Source organism: Bos indicus, chromosome 5 (genome assembly GCF_029378745.1).
Source record: "Bos indicus isolate NIAB-ARS_2022 breed Sahiwal x Tharparkar chromosome 5, NIAB-ARS_B.indTharparkar_mat_pri_1.0, whole genome shotgun sequence".
NCBI classification, from domain to species: domain Eukaryota; kingdom Metazoa; phylum Chordata; class Mammalia; order Artiodactyla; family Bovidae; genus Bos; species Bos indicus.
In genome coordinates, this window is record NC_091764.1 from 59623488 (window position 1) to 59631669 (window position 8182).

General features: G+C 38.0%; 1 pseudogene; it reads right to left on the reverse strand.

Annotated features, from left to right (window-relative positions):
* Positions 1 to 549: 549 nt before the first annotated feature.
* Positions 550 to 6941, reverse strand: LOC109558492 (olfactory receptor 9K2-like; annotated as a pseudogene).
* Between the last annotated feature and the right edge of the window lie 1241 nt (positions 6942 to 8182).

The window sequence follows — 8182 nt, forward strand, 5'->3', positions numbered from 1 at the left end:
TGGAGAGTACTAACAAAACGTGGTCTAGTGGAGAAGAGAATGACAAAGCACTTCAGTATTCTTGCCTTGAGAACACCATGAACAATATGAAAAGGCAAAAAGATAGGACACTGAACAATGAACTCCGGTCGGCAGGTGCCCAATATGCTACTAGAGAAGAGTGGAGAAATAACTACAGAAAGAATTAAGAGATTGAGCCAAATCAAAAACAATGCTCAGTTGTGACTGGTGATGGAAGTAAAGTCTGATGCTATAAAGAACAATATTGCATAGGAACCTGGAATGTTAGGTCCATTAAAGGGGTCCAGCCCCAGCAGGATCCAGGGATACCCTCAGGATGAGCGGCGTCGGCAAGAGAGAAAGTAAAGGAGAGAGAAACAGGCTGATATTCCTTGGTTTACACAGAAAGCCAATAAAACCCCTAACATGGGACTTGCTCTGTTCACGGAGGCCACAGGCGCCCTCTAGATGGAGTGAAAATGCAGAGCGCTTTCTCAATTGGGTCTTAGAAGCCTGGGCAGGAAAGTAAACTCAGAGAGCCTCTGCGCTTCAGGGGATCAGCCTGAAAAAAGAAAGAGAGAGAGAGAGAACGACACGGAGAGACCAAGCTCTGATGAAGCCAGGTCTGCAGCTTTATTTTCAAAGGGAGCTTTTATACCCTGAGTTGAATATTTACAGAAGTGAAAGATGCAGAGTCAGGCAGAGTCAGTTCAACGTTATGTCATTTTCTTCTTCATTGGGACCAGGATGTTTTCTGAATACCTTTCCATTTGATTGATTATGTTATTTGCAGCCAAAGATGGAGAAGCTCTATACAGTCAACAAAAACAAGACCAGGAGCTGACTGTGGCTCAGATCATGAGCTCCTTATTACCAAATTCAAACTTAAATTGAAGAAAGTAGGGAAAACCACTAGACCATTTAGGTATGACCTAAATCAAATCCCTTATGATTATACAGTGGAAGTGAGAAATAGATTTAAGGGCCTAGGTCTGATAGATAGAGTGCCTGATGAACTATGGGCTGAGGTTCATGACAGTGTACAGGAGACAGGGATTAAGACCATCCCCATGGAAAAGAAATGAAGAAAAGCAAAATGGCTGTCTGGGGAGGCCTTACAAATAGCTGTGAAAAGAAGAGAAGTGAAAAGCAAAGGAGAAAAGGAAAGACATACACATCTGAATGCAGAGTTACAAAGAATAGCAAGAAGAGATAAGAAAGCCTTCCTCAGCGATCAATGCAAAGAAATAGACGAAAACAACAGAATGGGAAAGACTAGAGATCTCTTCAAGAACATTAGAGATACCAAGGGAACATTTCATGCAAAGATGGGCTCGATAAAGGACAGAAATGGTATGGACCTAACAGAAGCAGAAGATATTAAGAAGAGGTGGCAAGAATACACAGAAGAACTATAGAAAAAAGATCTTCATGACCCAGATAATCACGATGCTGTGATCACTGACCTAGAGCCAGATATCCTGGAATGTGAAGTCAAGTGGGCCTTAGAAAGCATCACTATGAACAAAGCTAGTGGAGGTGATGGAATTCCAGTTGAGCTATTCCAAATCCTGAAAGATGATGCTGTGAAAGTGCTGCACTCAGTATGCCAGCAAATTTGGAAAACTCAGCAGTGGCCACAGGACTGGAAAAGGTCAGTTTTCATTCCAATCCCAAAGAAAGGCAATGCCAAAGAATGCTCAAACTACTGCACAATTGCACTCATCTCACATGCTAGTAAAGTAATACTCAAAATTCTCCAAGCCAGGCTTCAGCAATACGTGAACCATGAACTTCCTGATGTTCAAGCTGGTTTTAGAAAAGGAAGAGGAACCAGAGATCAAATTGCCAACATCCACTGGATCATGGGAAAAGCAAGAGAGTTCCAGAAAAACATCCATTTCTGCTTTATTGACTATGCCAAAGCCTTTGTGTGGATCACAATAAACTGTGGAAAATCCCGAAAGAGATGGGAATACCAGACCACCTGACCTGCCTCTTGAGAAATCTGTATGCAGGTCAGGAAGCAACAGTTAGAACTGGACATGGAACAACAGACTGGTTCCAAATAGGAAAAGGAGTATGTCAAAGCTGTATATTGTCACCCTGTTTATTTAACTTCTATGCAGAGTGCATCATGAGAAATGCTGGACTGGAAGAAGCACAAGCTGGAATCAAGATTGCCTGGAGAAATATCAATAACCTCAGATATGCAGATGACACCACCCTTATGGCAGAACGTGAAGAGGAACTAAAAGCCTCTTGATGAAAATGAAAGTGGAGAGTGAAAATGTTGGCTTAAAGCTCAACATTCAGAAAACGAAGATCATGGCATCTGGTCCCATCACTTCATGGGAAATAGATGGGGAAACAGTGGAAGGGAACAACAGAGGATGAGATGGCTGGATGGCATCACCGACTCAATGGACGTGAGTTTGGGTGAACTCGGAGAGTTGGTGATGGACAGGGAGGCCTGGCGTGCCACAATTCATGGGGTCGCAAAGAGTCGGACCTGACTGAGCGACTGAACTAAACTCAACTGAATCTACATAGTTCATGTGCAACTTTTTTCAAATTGTTGCAAATATTTTTAAAATTATAATACATTATTGAAAGCAGTTTGTGTGTAAGTGGACCTGCACAGTGCAGGTCATTGTTGTTCAAGAGTCAACACTATAGTCATATGCTATAGTACTGGATTTACGGCTTAAGCATTTGAGTTTTGAAAAACATAATTCAGTCCATATCACTTTTCATTCCTTTTCTTGTCCATTGTATTAGCTAAGACTTACTGTTGGATGTTGAAAGGTTTTGTAGTGGGGACTTCCTAGCGTTGTTCTTAATTCTAGCAAGAACGTTTTTGCTTTCTCACCATAAATATGATCTTAGCTCTAGATTTTTGGTAGATGTTACTTTTCAAGTTAAGGAAATTCTCCTCTATTCCTAGCCTGCTAAGAGCTCCTTTATTTTTATGGTTTGTACCATCACCACACGTATTATTCAGGTTCAAAATGATGAGACACACCTTCTTTGCTGCATCCTTCTCATACTAATCAGTTACTGTGTTCTGGGTATTATACTTATATTTTTAAATAAGCCTTTTTAAAATTACATTGGCGTACTTCAAGCCCCATCAATAACATAAACTGATAAAGCAGTATCCCTGACTCCAATCTTACATCCTTCAAATATATTTTCCATATAGCCCTAAGACTTTCCTTGATTACCAACACCCACTCTCAGGCACCCCACCTTACAATCTCCATATTTATTCTTTGTGTGCATTAAACAATAAAATAAAATTTCTGGATTTCAATTACATGTCCAATGCTTTGATTCCAACATTAAATTGTAAGTTCTCTAAAGAATACGGTTATTTATACTAAGCCTACCACAAGATCAGATGATGTTAGAGATTAAATAAAATTAATAGAATAAATGAAGATACAGAGGCAACTAAGAAAATTTTGAATCATATTCTATTTTGATAACTGACTAGCTTCTATTCTTTTATTAAATATTCCTTATATAATTAATATAGGAAAAAATATGAAGGTTCATTTAAGGAAATGATTGCTCAAATATTTTGTATATTTTTATCTCCCACTTTGGTTTTATATATTAGACCCAGGAGCAAATAGGTCCTCAGAGCACTCCCCTATGGCTGACATACTCAATATACAATTTCCCAAGCTGATGTATAAAATGAAGATTATTTATTGTTTGTTTCTTATTATTATTACTTTTTGATACAGCATATATAAAATAGTTGATTCAAGAGAAAATTCAACAATGGTTATAAAAGATTAGTAAACAGAAACCTCAATTAAATGGAATTGAAGGATCAAAGTTGGGAGTTTTCACACCTACAACAAAGCAGAGCCCAATGGGAAGGACAAAGACTCCTCTTCTTTCCAATGAAAGACAGACTCATCCAATGAAAAATCCGGGATTCTTTGTTCACTGCAGCACCTGTTGACTTAAACAAAAATACACACCTGAGAGTCATGAGTCAAATTGTATTTGGGGCAAAATGAAGTCTATAGTCTGGGAGACAACACCTCAGATAGCTCTGACAAACTACTCCAAAGATGGTCAGTATATATGTGATTTTGTTGAAGGCGTGTACATATATTTTGCACATATTTTTTTGTTCAAAAATCAAGCACACATTTTTTGAAGGTTTGTGCTGCTTACAAGGAACAGTTATCACCATGGATTTTAGTGTTTTTCTATATGTGAGGAGACACAAAAATTGGGTTCATAAAATCAGCTCCTGAAAATATCTAACTATCTGAAGATCTGTTCTCCCAGTTTTTCCCAGAGCACAGAATGCCTTATTTCTGTTCTCTACCCTGAACTCCATTCAGAGAGTGTTGAAAATCAGCAGCTGTGTCAGTACTTGATCTAATCCTTGTAGAGGTATATGGCAAATGCCAATTTGTAGTTGACATGCTCAATCTTTCTTCTTTAAAAGATTTCTCTTTCCATTGTCATTCAGGAACTTGAATGTATCTTGCCATGGTGGCAGACCTTGAATTGCAGCTCTGTGCTTCTCCTGCATGTTTGCTGGAGAAATATCTGGCAGTCTATTTGTTTCAGGTCAACATTGCAGTCGCTCCTGCAGGGACCAGAGAAGATTCCCCAACAGCTCTAGGGCAGGTGTGCAAACAGGTGCAGTACCCTCTTTTGAGCCCATTGTTTATTACTGTTTTACCTACCAACTCTGGAGAGTGAAGATGTGTTTATCCTGGAACTGAGCTTTCACCCTCTTTGCATTTGAAGCACTCTGGCTTTATTTGGGATCTATCTAAATGTTTTGACTTTCTGGTTAATATGTGGTTCTTTAGGTTATTAGTCATTTGGCACTTTGGTGTGATTTGAGATCAGACTCTTCCATGGAAACTGACCAGCCTGTTCCCTGCAGAAAGAGGTTGCTTCTCCTACGATGGCTAGCCTTTGACCCATTTTTTAAATTAATTTATTTATTTTAATTGGAGGCTAATTACTTTACAGTATTGTGGTGGCTTTTGCCATACATCAATGTGAACAGGGCTTTTTTCTCTGAAACAATGGTGGGTTTTTCAGGCTTTGATCCATTCCTTTGGAAGGGCTACAAGAAGATTACTCTTTTTCTCTGGCAAAGACTCAGCCAGTGAAAAACAAGGACTGTGTTCACTAGAGTTCTCAACTTCTTCTTTCTTCTATAAAATGGTTCTCCTTCCCTTGGCATGCAAAAACATGCATATGGCTCGCCATGATTACAGACCACAAATTGTAATTCTCTGCTGATCCTAAACAAGCCCATATTTGCTAGAAAAAGATCTGGCAGTCTGTTTGTTTCAGGTCAAAACCCTTTAGCATGTTAGAGAAATTAGTAATAATTCATGAATCCTTTACTTTAAAAAGTAAGTTGGACATTCCAATGATTGTGTGTAAAATGTGTTATTCACTCACTCATGTTTGATTCTTTGTGGCCTACAGACTGTAGCCCTACAGGCTCTTCTGTCTATGGAATTCTCCAGGAAAGAAGGCTAGAGTGGATGGGCATTTACTTCTTCATGAGATCTTCTCAACCCAAGTATTAAACTTGGGTCCCTTGCATTGCAGGCAGATTCTTTACAGTCTGAGCCATCCGGGATTGTGTATAAGGGAAGGAGCCATTCCAAAGCTAACACTGGACAAAATAGTTATTTAAACATGATAATAATGTATAAAAATAGTGTTCAGCAGAATGTCATAAAAACAAATAGAAATCAACTTTGTGAAATAAACTGTTATTTGAGATAAGTGTGAAGATTCATCTTGGACAATGCTTCTGAGCATCTCCAGAGCATCTCCAATATCCAAGACATTTACATTTGACAATGCTCACATGGAAATAAAGTACTATATGGAAAGAATATATTACCTTAAAAAAAGCTTTTGTTAGTATCTCTATGATACTCAGGAGAATAATTTTATTGATGACCAGAGGAGTACAAAATAAACAGACACCACTCATTAGTGGAAAAGAAATAATAATCACAGAATAGTACTTTTCTTCTCCAAAAGTTTGTTTAGAGCTTCTTTGACATCTTTGTTTCTCAAAGAGTAAAAGCAGAGGATTCAACATGGGAGTGAGTAGGGTATAACACAAGGAGACCACTTTACTGAGCTCAGGAGATGTGTCAGGAGTGAGATACATAAAAAAGACAGCACCATACAGTACACTCACGACTCCCAAGTGGGAGCTGCAAGTGGAGAAGGCTTTCTTACGCCCTTCGGTAGAGGGTATCTTTAGAACTGTGGACACAATGTACAAAAAAGAAACAATAATAACTATGATGGTAGGGAAGATAATGAGGCCAGATAAGGTGAAAGAAACCATTCTCTGGATGAATGTCATCTGTCATTTGACAGATGAAACTATCTGTCAAAGATAGTCTCTGAAGTGGGCGAGTGTCACAGTAAAAATGGTCAGTGGCCTGAGAAGCACAAAAGGATAAAGTAAATGTCATGCTGGTCTGAAGAATTGAGCTGATACAGCCAAAAAAATAGGAACCAGCCACCAACTGAACACAGAGACATGTTGACATCTGGACAGTGTAGAGGAGAGGATTGCAGATGGCAATGAAGCGGTCATAAGCCATGACTGCCAGGAGAAACCCCTCGGTCACAATGAAGAGGGTGAAGAGAAAGAGCTGGGTCACACAGCCTTCATAGGAGATGGACTAGCTCAAAGACCAGAAGTTGCTCATAACCTTGGGTGCAATAACAGATGGATAGACGAGATCGATGAAGGAGAGGTTGCCTAGGAAGAAATACATTGGTGTGTTCAGCTGGGGATCAGTTATAATAATGACCATCACGCCAACATTCCCTAGAAGGATCATGGCATAGACAAGCAGAAAAAGCAGGAAGAGGAGAATGTGGAGCTCTGGGTGGACCCTGAAGCCTACAAGAATGAAGTCAGTAACTTCTGAGTGGTTGCATGTTCTAATCACTGTGTGATATCTATCAACTTTTTCTTTGGTAAAGAAATATGAAAGAAGTTTAATATTTTGGTGAGGAAAAGATGACTTTCAGTAAAATGGTATGATGTTGTCTTGATATATTTTTGTTATTCACCAGATCCATCAAAAATTAAATATGAAGATAATTATAAAGGAGCAAGATTTTAAATAGATCAGAGTTAGGGTCTTAGGAGTATAAATTATTTAGACAGTGAAAAGAAACCCTGTAGTAGTTGTAAAATACTTTTGAAAAATATTTTTGAAAAATAATGTATCTTATTTATATTTCTTTAAAATCCTGCCTAGAACCAAGGGACCAGATTACTTGAATTTTTGAGATTTATTCCTATCAAATTCATTCTAATGTTAATAAGTTTACAGCTAAAACCACTTATATCTAGAAAACAGAGAGTGTTTTTCCCAGAGTATTCAATAGACAAGTAGTCAGTTGGTGATTTATTATTTGTCAAAAACTCACATGCTTTCAAATTTACTCTTACCTTATATTGTTTGGTAATTTGCCATGTTCTGTAAAAAGAAGCAGCAGAACTCTGATGTTTTGTCTTGTTATCGTTTTAATTTTAGAAAGAGTAAACAAATTTAATGACTATGTTACAAAAATAATTTTAAAAATCATTATGTCAAAATAAAGTGAACCCCTTTCCTCTCAAAATTTCCAAATACATGTTCATTTTCCCAGTTTCATATTCTTCCCTTAGAGAAAATAGCCTTATTTTTCTTACTGCTCTATGTAAACTACTAAACTTTCCTTTAGTAGTTGATGTTGGAAAAAGTCATTGTCCTTTGTAGAAGACAAAAAAGTGTATTTTCCAGTGATGCTTGGTTAACTCTGATATGCTTCCAGGAGTTATATTCTGTAGTTATGCAAAGTGTGTCTGAGGAATCAATCAATAGGGTAGTTCCTCTTCTGCATTGTCTAGGGCTTGAATGCTTTTAGGAAGCAAAAATAGATTGTCTTAGACATCCAAGTAGAGGTCCTGAGTCATCTGGAATCTCTGATAATCTGCTCAAATAAAAGCAACAGTTTTCATAATGGCTTTGGCATAACAGTATAAATTTTTATAATTGCAGCATTGAGCTTTTCTTTGCCTCCTGGGATATAGTCCTCCTGGGAAAGAAAGAAGTACAAATTTATTATTAAGATGTCTAGACTCCAGAGTCAAGAT